The sequence below is a fragment of the Ixodes scapularis genome, unplaced genomic scaffold (genome assembly GCF_016920785.2).
Source record: "Ixodes scapularis isolate PalLabHiFi unplaced genomic scaffold, ASM1692078v2 PGA_scaffold2__306_contigs__length_199485367, whole genome shotgun sequence".
NCBI lineage: Eukaryota > Metazoa > Arthropoda > Arachnida > Ixodida > Ixodidae > Ixodes > Ixodes scapularis.
The window spans coordinates 53,557,229-53,573,717 of record NW_024609857.1 but is presented as its reverse complement, the minus strand read 5'-3'; the positions used below and the strand labels follow the sequence as shown (position 1 = coordinate 53,573,717).

The 16,489-nt window shown below is 44.9% G+C and overlaps 1 pseudogene; it reads left to right on the top strand.

Annotated features, from left to right (window-relative positions):
• Positions 1-13,065, top strand: part of LOC121047770 — an 84,076-nt pseudogene extending 71,011 nt beyond the window's left edge.
• Positions 13,066-16,489: the final 3,424 nt, after the last annotated feature.

Genomic DNA, 16,489 nt, shown 5'->3' with positions numbered 1-16,489 from the left:
CGTCCCGCGCGCTCTTTTTACACCACCTGTTTCCGCTCTTTTCTTCCTTGCCCTTTCCAGCCCTTTCCGCGCAGCTCGCTTTCTCATACCACATCCTTCTGCTCCTCCCGTTTCTGCGTGCTGGATCTGTAGCTCAATCCGCAGCGCATTCGGCTTCCACGCCGGTGACCGGGGTTAAATCCCTAACGCCAATTGCCTTTCATTTTTTTTTTTTGTTGTCAAAATTGCTTGGCGGTTTTAAGCCTCCAAGAAGGGGAAGTGCACTTTCCTGCCCCTTTCACTCCTCGTTCTGCGCCCTCTTTCTACGCCACCTGGTTCTGCTCCTCTTTTCTGCCCTTTCCACACCCCTCCACTCCGCGCGCTTTCTTACACCTCTTTCTTCTGCTCCACCCGTTCCTGCCTGCCGCGTCCGTAGCTCAGAGCGCTTTCGGCTTCCGCGCCGCTGACCGGGCTTCGACCCCTGGCACCGGTCGCCGATTTTTTTTAAGATCGTTTAGCGGTTACGAGCCGAACAACCCACAGACTTCGTGCATACGCGGCGCCTGGGTTAAATGGTCCTATAAAGCTACCGCTTTGAACAATTTAAACCACGACATACTGATCATATTTTACCATGTATCGTTTTGTGATTAAATGAGAAATATACAAAAAATCTTTGGTGACTCCGCTAACTTGTGCCAAGCTGGCGCACGGTACGCGTCTCAAACCAACGCAGTGTTGGTCACAGTCCTATTGAGCGAGTCAAGATAATATTTGCGGTGTGTCGAATCGACTAATCAACACAAATAAATTAATTATCTAACTTTTTTACAATAATGTGGGCGCAAATCCAATGAAACATTGTAGCGCGTGTTGGGAAACATCCAATTGTGCCTTATCCATCGAGGTAGCCTTCCTGCGTCTAATTACTTCGGGCTTCATAGAAAGCGACCGAGATATTTAAAAAAAAATCACACGTGACTAAAAGCCCTAAAGGGGGGACACGTGAGTGATCAAGACAGGCGCCGCGAGGCAGTTCCTATAGCAACTTGCGCGGGTGCTGTAACGTGGTGGCAAGGTATAGCATTCACGTCACACCGTCCGCTCAAGTTGCTATGGAAACTGCCGCGTGGCGCCCGTTTTCATCGCTCATGTGTGTTGTCTGACCTTTTTTTATCTCACTTGTAGTTGTTGTTCTTTTTTATATTTTTAAGGGTTAGTAAAATTAGTCACTTAGAGGCTACTTGATGAAAACGACAAAATGGGATGTAACTCATAACGTCCGACAATTTTTATATAAGAAGGTTGGCACATAAATTACTATTCAAAAGTTAGCTCATTATTTTGCGTAAATTAACAAATTTGGAAACCGGAAATTTTTTTTTTACTTCCTCAATAGGACCGTGAACAATACTGCGTTCTTCAACACGCATAGCGACCAACTTTTTTTAGCCCTTGGCACAAGATAGCTGAAACACTCCTCTACCCGCGTTGTCTGAGCCAGCGCGCTTCTACTTATTTTTGTGCAAATCTACAAACGTACAGCAAATTTAATCCCACCTTTTTAATTCACTCCGGCAGAACAATGAGTCTGTGTAAATAACCAATTAAAATTTTATCGTTGCTTCTTCTTGCAGCCTCTAAAAAACATTTTTCACATCTTCGACGTCAGCTGGGTGCTAGACGCGGCATCTTGGTAAGATTTGTGGAGCATACTTTTTTTTGCACTTTGTTGTAGTATATTACCAAACTTTTCGTCATGTTGAAGACTTGTTTTCTTTTTTCTTTCAGGCAACTACTCAAAGTCTGGATATACACGTAAGACGACGTAGTTTTGTCTTTTTTGTTTTTTTTATAAGATTCTGTTACCGTGTTTAAGGGCCACACAGGGTGGTTTACGGGGAAGGGAAGTGCGAGACGTCAGTGATCGGCGGAACCAGCGGGACTCCCTCCCCTACTTAAGCATTCACACAAACGACGAGGAGCCATGAGGGATGTTAGTATTATTAGATTCATGTAGCGATCGCACCCCCGACAACAGAGGGCTTAGTGCGCGCTGACGAGAGTAGAATAACATACATAGAACGGCACTACGCGATTCTGGCAGCAGCGCGGTTAGATGCAGAAGACGGCGAACTGCTTCCTGCTAAAAGAAGGATGCTTCTTGAGTTGCTAGATACAACACAAAGAACGTGGAATCAAAAACTAGTTGTACGAGGAGCGGCTTGAAGATGGCATTGATGAATACCGAAGACACCTTCAAATGCTTTCTAGGATATCATTGGCAAGCCACAACAAGTTGGATGATGCCCATGCCACCACCGGCATCTCGCTGAGCAAAATCTGGAAAAATGCCGGACACGCGAATAAAATGCCGCCAATTGCAAAAGAGATCCCAAGCCAAGGCGGACAGCGCTTGTGCAGCCCGAACCAAAGCTCGCCCCTCCCCCTGGGATGTCTACGTCAGCACGGCTCCGCGCAAAAGCTTAACGTTGTTACCACGTGATGTCCATTCCGGGGAGCGAACGGAGGAATTTCTCCACCGTGTGAATATCCCTTTAAGAACATTCCAGAGCACGTTCCCACACACCAGATCCATTGACTACGGTCCTCCTGACAATGGGACCTATCAGCATTCATTTAGAAAGTTTCGACAATCGCCGGTGACGTCTAACTTCTACCGATAACCTAAATTACGTATAAAATTGAAGGCCCGACTAGAAATAAAAACTCGCTAGCTTTCCTTCGGGTTTCAACTCATTGTAATATTTTATGCAGTTCAGAGAAGCCATATTTTTTTTTAAATATATGTGTAATTTCACTTCTAAGCTCGTTTGAGTCATCATTTATTTAATTGCAAATTAGACTTACATAAAAAGCTTGTTCATCATAATATAATCAACGCGACCTATATCGACAAAAACAGGGCTTCTTGAGCACGTCCCTGTTTCTCACCGCTCACTATTTGTTCCAAAGCTATACAACGAAAATTACACCGTGTTATAACAAATGTTTTGCATGAACACAATGCTCGTAGTGAGTTTCGTGGGGGAAGTGAAAACTAAAGAAGTTAATTGAATATATACTCATAAAAAATATAATATATGTCAGGAAGAGTGGTAATAACTCGATGGTGAGCTAACAGTTGCTCTCCGCAGATTTTTTTTTTATTATTCTTGACACGTTCCTCGTTAATTCCAAGCAACTGCAGCACCAACCAAAAATTACTTTCGTGCATTGTGAACACTCTCCAAATGTACTACCAGTTTTTGTTGGAATAATTTAAAAGGTCGGCCATGAACGCCACATGGATATGTATAGAGCGCGACCTAGTTAGCACAAACAAGCGATGGTCATTATTGTTTTCTATTATGTTTTTTATTATTGCTTAAAGGGTACCACGAAAACTATCTAGTGTAGTCGAAAGTGCTTATTTGGATACTAGTCAATTCGGTAAATTTAATGCTCGTCAAGATTTTTCCAGGCCAAATCCAAAATAAGAAAGCGCCGATGTCGTGTTCCGGCTTAGCAGCGCGACATCTGACTAGGCGTTGCGCAATCGGATGCTTTAAAGTTTCAGGATCTTGTGGCCTTTGGTGTTATCACAGTCTTTTTTAACGAGTAGCGTTAAGGACATCGTGTCGCCAAAAAGCCGGTGTCGGTGGCGTGACAATCTTCATTGGTTGACAGGGTCATAACGTTACAGCCACATGACCTGGCCCGGAAATTTCAAACAGGCAACTCTCACGGAAAGTGTGACGTCACGCGTGGAATGAAAGTGGTTAAAACAACATTACACGTAGTGCGCATTAAAGGTCGCCGCATGTCTTAAATCATTTCACTTCATAGTGTAACTACTTTACCTTGAAGGAAAATTTGAAGACCTTTAGGAGGGATTCGAACCCACGACCCTTCGGTTCCGAGCCAGACACGCTACTACCTAGGACGGGTGTCTTTTTTCTTTTATTCCTTTATTGACCTAGGCCATGTCCGCCGCACTTTCTGCTGACCGACAGGAAGACCATGAGAAGCGAATAAGAAGGCGATGGGAACGGGGCCCAATAACGCTATCGCGTTTCACTCTTAAAGCCGAAGCTTAGGCGTCCTTCTATTATTTTCTTTATTAGTTCTTCGATGCGTGCTCCATGTAATTTCGGAATGCTTGGCCTTTTAAAAGAATATAATTGCGCTGTAAAATCAAAATATGTGCGTGAGGCGTGTCACTTGCCGCTTAAAGCACAGCATATTTTTGTTTTCGGCACATGGGCTCAGGTGGTTGTGGTCGCTGACGACCCTGGGTGCTCAGTCGGCCAAGGTGGCCCCCAAGAGCTCGTACGCGCCGGACGACTACCGCGTGTGCACCACCAGGGAGGCCCTGTACCACTTCGTAAACCGGAGCAGTTACTTCATGAGCAGCCTGGACTGCGGGAACTGCTCCAGGTGCGTACTCCAGGAGAGCTGTTTTATTCATAAGGCCTGGCCCGAATGGACTGTAGTCGCCGGCGGCACCTAAAAAGAAAACCCTGAAAAGAAAAAAAGATGTTACAGTCTGCTTGGGACACGCGTGTCGAGAAAGTAATTTTAAGCGAAAAAAAATGTTTTAGAGCAATATTGACGGCCAGAGATTTATTTGAAATTCTGCGCGCAAAGTCCATAACGTCACGGAACGGTCATTCGCCCAACGAGACGACCATTCGCTCTTTCCACCTCAATAAAATGCGGAGAGAGAAATCAAGTGGAAATGAGGTGACCGCCGACGAAATCGTGTCTTGCGCCGTCAATATTGCTCTAAAAAATTGTTGTTGCATAAAATTAATTTTTTGACACGCATGTCCCAACCAGACTGTCTAAAAACACATTTCTGTTTGTTTGCATTTTGTTTTCAGGGGCCCTTTAAAGGAGCTGTGCAACGATTTTAATGTTGACAGGGCTTGCATCTTCTACTTTTGACATTGTTTACCTTGTCACAAAGGACACAAAACAAATCTCCTTCCTTCAAAATGTTGCAACTCCACTGCGTAATCGCGAGGCAAAAAATGATAATATTTCCCGACCTGCAGCCGCGAACGGCGGCCATGAGAAACACGTGGCGTGACGTCAATGGGGGACTTGTCGAGAGATAGAAAGTTGTTCAAATACCTGCTTGATAAAAGGTATTTTTCTATAAAGCTTGTCGTACCAACATAAATATGAATGCGTCAAAAACCTGGTATCATCGACAAAACTTTTATTATACGGAGTTTTAGTGGCGCCATCTATCCGAGGTCAACAAAACCGTCTATCTGCTACCGCGAACAGCCGCCAAAAGCCGGAGGGGAACGGGAGCAAAACCGGACGGGGATGGCCAGACGCGGATGAGACTTTCCTTCTTTTGCCGTGTTGATCGCGCTGCGTAAGCCCAGGGTCACGTGGTCGCGAGCGAGTGAGCTCTCGCTGCTCACTGATGGCTCTAGAGAGACAGCTTCACCGGAACCCCGCGCGTCCCCCATTGACGTCACAGCGCACGTGACTCGGAAGATGGTGAAGGAGTTGAGAGGTGCCGAAAACCTCAATCTTTGTCCATTTTTAAAATAAAAACTAGGACATGCAGGCAAAAACGGTTTTTTGTTCTTGACTTCAGAAAGGTCGAGACATCAGCTCTCAAATTATTTAAGCAAAGCACTGAAATTGTTGCGCAGCTCCTTTAAGGAACGCGGTGTGGCGAGCCCCATACATGTATAGACCTCTGCAAAAATCGTCTTCTGCGCGCTGCCATCTTTTTCTGCTGGGCAGTGGAACGTCTTCTGAGCATGCGCCGTTGCTCTGCTGTACGTTAGATGAGACGCTGCGCATGTTTTCACAGCTCAGTGTCTCGGCATTTTTTGGCTTGGCGATAAGCGATGGAAAAACCTATATTCTCACTCTGTAGCCAATAAAGTCGAGGTCTTTTTCGATAAGAACTCCGAAGAAGGAAGGACGAGGCAACAAGTGTGACAATGAGAAGTCACGCCCTGCGTTCTTTGAGCTGTCAGTGAATATAGACCTTTGCAGCGTGCGTCACCCAGGCGAAAAATGTTGCATAAGCTGCGGACGCCATGCGTTGTGTCTTATATTCCGTTAAAGAGAGCGACTCCGCAAGCTCAAAACCTAATTATTTATTTATTTATTTATTTACATATACTGCAGGCCCCACATTGACCCAAGCAGGAGGGATAGCATATATTATAAATATAATAGTAATACATACGGCAAAACACATGAACACAAGCGCGTACATATACTATAAGGCTGCGTTATACAATTTATCATACAGCATAAACCACACTTTGTAACAGAGGTTTTCAAATGTGCGCATGAAAAAAACAAAAAAAAATTGCAGTTTGGGACCAGACTGCCCCCTCGAGAAAAAAAACAAATTTCAAAAAGCAAAAAACAACAACAGCAGCAAACGAAAATAGGTTGTAATGTGATGACGGTGCTAGTATTAAAGATACGACAAAAAAAGATATCTCAGTTTCGAAGGCTTCGTTTGGCAACTTATTCCAATCTTCAATGGTTCTGGGAAAAAAAGAATTCTTGTTCAGATTAGTTCTTGCAAATATGGGTGTTAAGGCGAGTAAATGACGATGCCTTGTCGAACGCGTGTCAAGTTGTGAAATATAACTTTGTGGCTGAATGCCCAATCTATGAAAATAAAGAGAATAGAGAAATTTTAACCTAGCTATTTTTCGTCGTTGAGTAAGAGTGGGAAGGTTGGACAGACGTAACTTGTGTGTTGGGGAATCGAATCTATTAAACCGTCGGTAGATAAATCTCTGTGCTACGTTTTGTATCATGTCAAGTTGTCCTATATCTTTCTTTTTATAAGGATCCCATACTATGCTAGCATACTCTATAGCGGGTCGGACGATTGTCGAATAAGCAAGTTTTCTGAGTTCATTTGGTGCCTCGCAGAGTTTTCTTTTTAGTAGTCCAAGCTTTCGGCGAGCGTTTGAACATATCATATGTCATCAATATGTCTTGACTACTTTAAGTTACTAGTTAGTGTTACACCTGTAGGTATTTGTATTCTGACACTTCATTGATGGATGTTTCTCCGATTGTATATTGAAATCTTAAAGGGTGTTTCTTATTTGTCATCCAGAGGTGAACAGTTTTGTCATAACTAATTGTCATTTTTCATTGTTTACACCAACTGACCAAACGATTAAGTTTATTGTTCAGAACTTCTCGATCTATGGGAGAGGTGATAGCGGAAAAAATAGCACAATCGTCGGCGAATAAGCGGACTGAACAGTCCGTGCCCAGGAAGGATACTAGATCATTAATGTATAATAAAAATAACAATGGTCGCAGCACGGAACCTTGTGGCGCCCCCGATGTAACCTTCAAAATGCGAGAGTAACTTCCGTTAACGTCTACGAATTGGGATCTATTACGCATATAAGCAGCTATCCACTTATGTATATTTTGATGGATGGCAAGGCGACGTAGTTTAAATAGTAATTTATCGTGGGGTACTTTATCGAAAGCTTTTGAGTAATCAAGAAATATGATGTCTACCTGGCCGGCATCATCAAGAACTGTTGCAAACTCATGTACCGTGGTTACCAGTTGCGTGGCAGTAGAAAACCCCTGTCTAAACCCATCTTGCTGATCAGAAAGTAGATTATTTCGTTCTATGAATGTCTTAAGATATTTTACCACTATATGCTTCATAAGCTTCCATGATAGATAGGTTAGAGATATCGGACGGAAGTTAGGGACCGACATGTAATCTCCTTTCTTATGAACGCGTACAACGTGTGCTCTGAGCCAGTCATTGGATAGAGAACTTGTTAAAAATGAGACTTGAAGAATGACTGTTAGGAAGTGAGCAAGTGATTCAGCATTTCGTCTAAGAAAGGCACTTGGTATGTTATCGGGCCCCGGCGCCTTTTTTTATCAATGTTTAATAGGATAGATACCACCCCATGATATGAAATTTCAAAAGTCATGTCGCTTTCATCATCCGCATAACACAACAAAATTTCACTACACCGCGTAAAAACTCCCTGAAAGTAATTATTGAATGTGTCGGCAATAACTACGGCGTCTTCAATTATCGTGTCGCCTTCCCTAAGCCGCTCAACTTTCTTATTTCCGTTAGACAGATATTGCCAGAACTTTTGTGGGTTTTCCCGGACAAAGTTTCGAAGCGTATTTGTGAAATAGAATGATCTTGAGTCTTGCAGTTTTTCCTTTAGTGTGTTACTTAGTTGTAAGATGACACCCGAATCTGGGTTTTGCCTTTTCCTTTGTCGCTTAATCGTACGCTTTAACTGAATAATTTCTCGAGTTAATTACGGGTTGTTAACCCGAATACGCTTCCATTTGTCGGGTATAAATTTTTGTTATCAATAGTTGACATGCTCCTTAAACTTGTTTCATAAAATATTCACATCATCACCAGAAAAGTTTTCGAAACGTGAATCAAGGTAGTCTAAAACTGCAACGTCGTCGGCTTGGTTGTAGTTTTTAACGTACACAATATTAGGGGTTGATGCAGACTACACTGTATGAAGAGTACAGCAAAAATAGACAACCTTGTGGTTGGAAAAATCCTCATTGACAGAAATGGTTGTAGTTTCAAAGCAAGTGCTATGAAAAACCAAATCTAAGATGGAACTGCACGCGTTAGTCACTCTCGTGGCGTGTTTTACCATTTGTGTGAGATTATATGCGCGGATCATGTCAAGAAGAATTCCTGAACTTTGCGTATTAGTCCGACCACAACTTAGAGTCGTTCAATCGATATCTGGGAGATTAAAATCTCCAGCAATTATTAACTTCTGGTTTCTAAAGTGGTTAAGGTGATCATATAGCTTATAGAGAAATTCAGCTTGTGCAGATGGAGCTCTGTAGACACCAATTATCACAACGTTAGTACCCCATAAATTTAGTTTGCAGCAAAAACTTTTGTGGTTTTCTATTTGCTCAAGAATGACACATGGGATAGCTTTTTTAACTACTATGGCTACGCCACCTCCTCTAGAAACGCGGTCCCGTCTGAAACTGTTGTAGGAGGGAGGGAAGATGTCACAATCAGGTATACCAAGTTTCGCTGATCACCGCGACATGCGGGTCATAGAGCATTAGAACATGTTCGAGACGCTCTTTTTTATCCATAACATTTCGTGCGTTAATACAAATCAAACGAAGCTAGGTTATGGCTCTGGCTTGTTGACAATCATCATTGCGTCATTCCCCGCTATTTGGCGGTGTTCTCGCAGCATTCAGCCTCACCCTAGAGTCTGTTTCATCATCCCACGTGTACACTTCTCCGTTCACAAAGAACTTATCATGCACTATTCTGACCCTGGTGTCATCTTGTCTATCGCCCTGTACAGAGGACCAAAGCTTTTTTCTTTTCAACAGAGTGCTCTGGGAATAATCATTGGATACTGACAGGCCGGTGTTTTTTAGCGTTTTGCAGTTATTTAAAACTTCCTGTTTCTCGTTGTTATTAAACAACCGCAGTATAACGGGCCTTGATTTTTCTTCTTGTAATCTACCGAGCTTGTGAATGCGCTCCACAGATGACACGGTTACACCTAGCTGTGTGGAAATTGTTTCGTGAATAACCTTCTACTCCAGGTCGTTCCGTGTTTCACCTCGTTGTTCAGGAAGTCCAAAAACAATGAGGTTGTTTCGACGAGATCGGTCTTCGCAATCTACAAGCTTTTTGTTTTGCTCGTGCAATGCCCTTTGAAGTTCTTGCACTGTGCCCTCCAGAACAGCTAGTTTTCCCCCAGTTTCCCTGGTAGTTTTAACAACCTCATCTAACTGATCGAGTCTGGTGTTTATTTCATTAAATCGCTCGTCCTGTAGACGTATGCTATTTTTTTTTATTTCAAGAACTTCTTTAAAGAGTTTACCCTGTTCATGTAACACGCTCTGTACCAATTCCTTCAGATCGTCAGGACCAGGATTGCTCTCAGTATCGCCGCCGAGTAACAGACACAACTTCAACCAACACTCGTTCAAACACTTCACACATTGGCTGGGGCACGGCAGCACAACTAAACAGTATGAACTTGGTTTAAAGCATTTAGTGTATGAGTCGTAACTAACCTGCGGTATGAAGAAGAGGTTTTTAGGCATCGTGCTCCATGTCTTGCTGCGGTGCCGCCCTCAGAGCCAAGTTGAGGGGTGTTGTGGTTTGATAACCTCCCATGGTGACCTCACAGTCCCGTGGTGCCGTTGTCTCATCCATGCGCAGTTGTTGATGCTCTTGTCAGCCCCGAAAACGGGGATGACGTGCAGGTTCGTCGTCCCGGTTTCATAAGCGGGAAGATGCAGTAGCAGCAGAATCTGCGGTATGAAGAAGAGGTTTTTAGGCCTCGTGCTCAATGTGTTGCTGCCGTGCCGCCCTCCTTGTTCCATAGCCCAGAATGGCAAAGATTGTAGCCCACAAAGATGAGATTGGAAAGGTCTATAGACCCTTTCGAAATACTGTCCTCTGTTGGCAGCTGTCAAACCCTACACAATGGCGGACTAAAACCTCAACGTCACGGCACACTGGAAAAAAAACTTACAGAAAAAGGCGATGAGCTTAGTGACGTTGCATTTTTTACTCAAACAGAGTGGCTCATCGGCTCGGAGTGTTTGCCGCGCTCCGACGTTCGCTATCTCATGGAATGACTTGCACGTACCTCGATGCAGTTGTTCCGCCATTATGGAGGGGTTCCAACCTTCTAATAATCGGCACGCGACTTTCGAAAGGGATCTATAGTCAGCGTGGTCCAAAACAACGAGTGGTTTAAAGGAGTGTGTAGCGCCCAGATGTTAAGCTACAGCCGGATACAAGTAAAATAAGGAAAAAATAAGCAGCATAACGCACCAGCCATGGTATCGAATTGCTCCACGGACAAACTGGGGAAAAGAAACAGCCATGATGAGTAACGTGACGTGAGTGCGACGTGCGCCTCGGTAGGGGACTATTCGAGCGTCGCGGAGGTACACTGGATGATGATAGTGTGGGTGAGGGAGAAGTTTCAGGCGCATTCTTAATGTGTATTTGACTATATATAGTAGCTCTGCGCGTCGCTTGTATTGCAATGGGTTCAGAAGTTGGGCAATACAAATCGGTTTAGTCTTAAGTTTAGCCATTCTTCAGCTAAGATTTTGTGGAATCGGTTTAATACCTCGTGAAAGTAGAATTTACTTAGCTTGGTAAGGAGGACGCTCGCGTTTTTCTTCAGATAGGTATTCATACACTGTACTTCGGCTCAATTCAGACTACAAAAGTGATTTTTGCTTAGCAATTTTTTTTTCTTTCTGTCTGCAATGAGCTTTAAGTTTTGAATTCAATAAGGAAGCATGCGCTTGTTGAGTTCTGTGCACATCTAAAAATATGGCTTGCTTAAAAAAAATATATATATCTCCAGATTAAGAGTGAACGTGCACAGTCAAAGCAGCAGCTCTTCCTCGCATATCTCTTTGTTGAAACCAGTTTTGATCTCGCAAAAACGGTGTGCGCAGGCAGTACGGCGTGGGACGAGTGGGCTACACAAACGTGATCCTGGTTATATCGAAGATGCCGTGTGCTCCAGTATTCTGCGACCCACCACCGACACCTTTACAAGCACCAATTGAAGGTGAGACGGTCGAGGCGGAGCTGGCCTGTAGCTTCGGTTCGAATGATGGTTTCCTTTTTTTTTTTTTTTCATTCTAGTTGATGATCCGGCGCCCTGTCAGCATCCACTTCGGTATCGACGGCGCCCCGACAAGTGTTACGCCGACCATGCAAAGGTGACGTTTTGTGACCTGGTACCTCCTATACCCTCAATCGCGAGATTAGCAACGGAACGTGAGATTAAAAAAGAACACTGCCATGTTGAGATGAAAAAAAAAAAATTACGGTGGCTAACTCGGCTATGCCAGCATATACGTAGCGTGAGCTTATGCGCACAAAATGAGAGGCGCTATCTAGCGGCTTCGGTGCAGCGTCAGACTTGGCTACTGCGCAACGGAGGCGCACAGCTGGGCACGCGGCGGCGCCAGTGCGTCTGCCGCGGCTATGACGTCACTCCTCTGGAATGCACAGACCGGTGCGGCGGCGGCGGCGGCGGCGGCGGCGGCTCCGGCACGCCAGCTGTGCGCCGTGCGACGTCACTGCTCCTCGCGCATGCGCAGAACGGCTCTTTGGGAGCCACGCGAAACTGCTCAACCTCGGCCAGTGTAGCTTACGCTACAAAATAACTTCGGCTGCTCTTTAGAGCGCTGTAGGGGAGAAGAGCCAGAACTGCGGCCGTAGCAGCGGCGGCTGTGGCCACGCGGCGGTGCTGTTAGCGAGATGAGGTCAGGGCCCCTATATATAGCTCTGGAAGAGATACTCCGTCTGCTGCATCATGTTACAATGTGACCCTCGGAGCCGATGCTCTGCAGCTATACTATCGACACCGGATGCCCCACGTTCCAGATCTGCAAGCACTCGCTATTTGCAAGGGAAAGGACAACAAGTATGACTCCAGGGAGCCTGCGGCAACAGACGACTGTCGGCGAGCGCAGCTGGCTTCCCAATGACGAAGCGTAGCTCTCCACGTGATCTCACGTCGTTGCGTGACCGGCATAAGTTTGGACTTGTCTTGACCATTCTGATATACCTGCGGAGTCCGCGAGTTTGTCGCGCGCGCAACACATCCGAAACTACCGAAAGTGTTCCGTACCGAAGCTTAACAAATCACAACGCACGCATAATGCCTAAACGACGTATTCTGTGCTCCCCGAGGGCTTATCAATATGATGGATACAAGTTCCTTTTTTATTGTTGTTTCAGGAGGACTACCGTGTTTGCGGACGAGCCTCCACCTCTGTGACGTCAACAGTGGCACTGATCTCGTCAGCGCTGGCCCTCGCTGCTTCCGCCGTCTTGGCCGCACTGTGAGATCCGGAGTGCTACCATGTGGACGGCAGGACACTGTAGAGCCGACCGTTCGCCTTTCCGCTTCGAAGTCACAGCTTCCCCCAGGCACCGGAGTGACACGTCTATCTCGCATCGCCCCGAAAAAGAAGAAAAAAAACCCTAAAAGACAGGCACCGACAGACTCAGCTACTCGAAAAACACTCTAGAGGCGGGTGGTTCTTCACGTGGTGGTGCCGTCGTTCGTTCACTAGGAGGAGTCGCCGTTACCCAAGACAAGCCAGGCCGCGTCCCCTGAGAAGCGGTCGAGGTGAGGTGATGACGTGGTCCGGAGGCGACCACGCCGTGACACGTATACTTGATGGTGTCGGGAACAAGACAACTGGGTTCGTGCGCTCTCCGGTGACGACGCCTTCCGGACAAGTCCCGAAGGAGAACAGCCAGTGGTGCTCCAGTGCGCACGTCCGGAACGAACCCAACTCGAGACCGCTCCCTGTGGTTAGCGGTGTCGCCGTCGCTCTAGCGCTGTTGCCGTTCTTGTTGTTGTTGATGCTTCGAGCTTTGCGTTTCATACACCCTCCCAGAAAGCCGGAGCGAGTTTGTTTAGTGTTCCGCGCCTAGCTTGACCCCGCTTTCTTTCCATCTCTATCTCTCTATCTTTCTCTACGTAATAGGAGCATGTTTCTACTAGTTTCGCGACCACTCTTCGAGGCACCGAAGCATCGGTGACGGGTGAGCGGGTATCAGAGAGAAGACTTTCTCATGCTGGCTGCGGCATTTAGCTGGTAGACAACGCCCGCTCAAGCATGGTCTTATATTTCATCACCGTGATAAAGTTACAAGCAAAAATTACGATAGTGTCAACTCCTACAAGGAAAGGGTAAAGTGTAGTATTACCCTAATTATCGGGGAGCATGCCCTTTTCGATGTTATGGCGTTGTGTTGAATGACGAAGTGGTCCTTGTATGAGGTCGCAAAATTATTACGATAAGCGATCGATGCTTCCTTAGACAGCATAAATTGTGACGTCGGATGTCGGTGAGTAGAATATTGTCATGGGAACGTCGTGTCATAAGTGTCGCCTTGACGACATGTGGAAAGATCGGTTTAATTTTGAATATTGCAGACTGGCTTGAACCGGGAATTTAGTGCCATGTTTTAAGTTAACTACCACTAGGTCCACCAAGTTCCTTCCAATATGCAGCCGATGAATGGAGTAACAAAAACAAGTGATTACACGACGCATTCATTCCTAGAAATTTATTGTACTCGTCTTGTTTAAATATCTTAAATGTATAACATGATGCGCCCGCCCCAGTATGCATGAGAGGTGGATGTCCCGTCACTAAAATCGCCTAATAGTGAGATTTCCTTACAGTAGTTGGTCTTACGTTTCCGTTGTAAGCGCCCCAAATGCTCGCCTACTGATCAGACACTCTTACACATGCCGATGACGTTGACATATTCGGTATTTAAGGCTAACTGATGTCCAACATACCTGCTAAAATAGTACTGTAAATTTAAAACTTGAAGTCACGGACTGTTAGGCATAGACATATAAATAACTGCTTAAAGAAACGGTTTACCCGTTTACCGAGTTCAAAGGCGGATTGGCAGGAAATTGGAATTCTCATTTATGGCACTTCTCAAGTAGGTCTACCACTTTAACCTGAGAAACTAAACATGTTTAACTACTTTATACACAACTCGATATCAACTTTCCGCCCTTCGTTATAAGGCTTGTTGGTGTCGACGGGAGGTGTAATCGAGCTGTGTAACGCAATAGACTCCGCCCTGTCTCCGTAAATAAGCTCCGTTGCCTCAGAGATCTCCGCGCCGCTTTTGCTGAGAAACAATCACTCACCCGCCAACCAGCTTTAGGGAACGTGCATGAGTTCCCATCAAGACCCCGCGTGTAGTGGTTCCTCGCCCAGGTGGCTAAGTGAACCAAAGAGCCAGCAAGTCACCGCAACAAAAAGTTCTCTCGCTATTTATTTACTTTCTTTCTTTCTTTCTTTGTTGAAATTATGTTTGTTTCAAAGATTTAGCTGTGGCAATTACTACGACCATTCACTTTCCTCCGTGCTGTTTAGATGTTGTTCCCAAGAAAAATGCGAAAGACTGCGTCCTGGTTTTTATTTTTTGTAACCGCGATCTGCGCTCACGCTTCGTAGACGGCGCAAACGCGCTTTTCCGTTGTTTTTTAGGACAGCCTCCGCGAGTACAAATCTTCGCGTGGGTTGGGCTCTGCTTATGCAGGAAAGCTTTATGCCTTCCTTGCGACGCTGTTTGCGAGAAAGGTGAAAAATCACCGGCGTTTTGACGTAGAGAATATTCATACGCATACAGACACACGCGCGCGCTCGCACGCGCGGGACCTATATTCGCAGTTTTTTTTTTGTGTTTTTTTTTGTAGTAGGGTAAACAAAATTGGGGTACGTTGCGTTTTTTTATCTACCCTTAACAAATCAACATCTGCTTTAATTTTTTTTTTAAATCTTTTGTCTAGGTTTATCCTGACCTACACAAAATCATATTCTATATAGACGAGTACGAAGGGGGTGATCCAGCCCTATAAGGAAAGGAAAGAAAACATTTATATATGGTTTCCCAAATAAACACATCCGAAACTATATAAATTATACAAGGCACTTGTCAGGTCTATATAAGTTCTTATAGGATCTTATATGTCTTCATATAATTATCAGGCACATTTATGTAATATATATATATATTCTTCACTTGTGGGGAATTTCATGGTTTTCCTCCTTGTGAAATTCTAGAGAAACCGAATAGCCCGATACGGAATGAAAAACAAAACAGACATTTTGGGCATACAAAAATTAGTTATTGTTGTATTTATTTTGTTACTTGAAACTGAGCAACGTTCGTGTGTGTGTGTGTGTGTGTGTGTGTGTTTGCGGAACGGTCTCTCGAAATATAAATTAGCATGAGCCGACGACACGCGTAGTTTCGTTTTCGCAGAAGTGACGTTAAGTTAGCGAGTAGTAGCTGATGATTATTAGGTGCCTTCAAGTTGGTCGCCCCGACGCTGGCACTTGATACGGGCCATGCTCGTTGCTTCGCGTATCGAGCCTTTATCTCTGCGCCATACCGTAGCGCGTTCTTTATAAGTTTTACGACATATACAGCTTCGCATCATGAGAAATACGCCTTTAATTACTAATGAGTTTTTCGTGACATTATTGTGTATAGTAGGCATTGATTTTTATTTCGCATGTCAATTTTATTTTACCGTGCTTCTCCATGAACAATGAACGGGTTTTCTATTTTTTTGTAAGCTCGCATTGCATGGCAATTACGCAGCCCAGACAAACCATAGTTAAAGATCTCTCACTGTTTTTCTTTTCATCTTGTTTTGTAGAATCGAACGCTCCGAACACCACGAACGTCTTACCGAGCGAGAAAAAGGAGCCCTGAAACAGTCCTTCACGAACCCCGAAAGCCCACGGCACGCAGTGGAGGGTTTACCTCCTGTAAGTGCCGGTAAGATTTTAGTATCCCGAGGAACTCGGACACATGTCAGCCGCCGCCGTTCCCACCTGCTTACCGTAAGAAAGGTCAAAGTTCCGCTTAATGAGATGTCTTTGAGCTCGTTAGAACTTT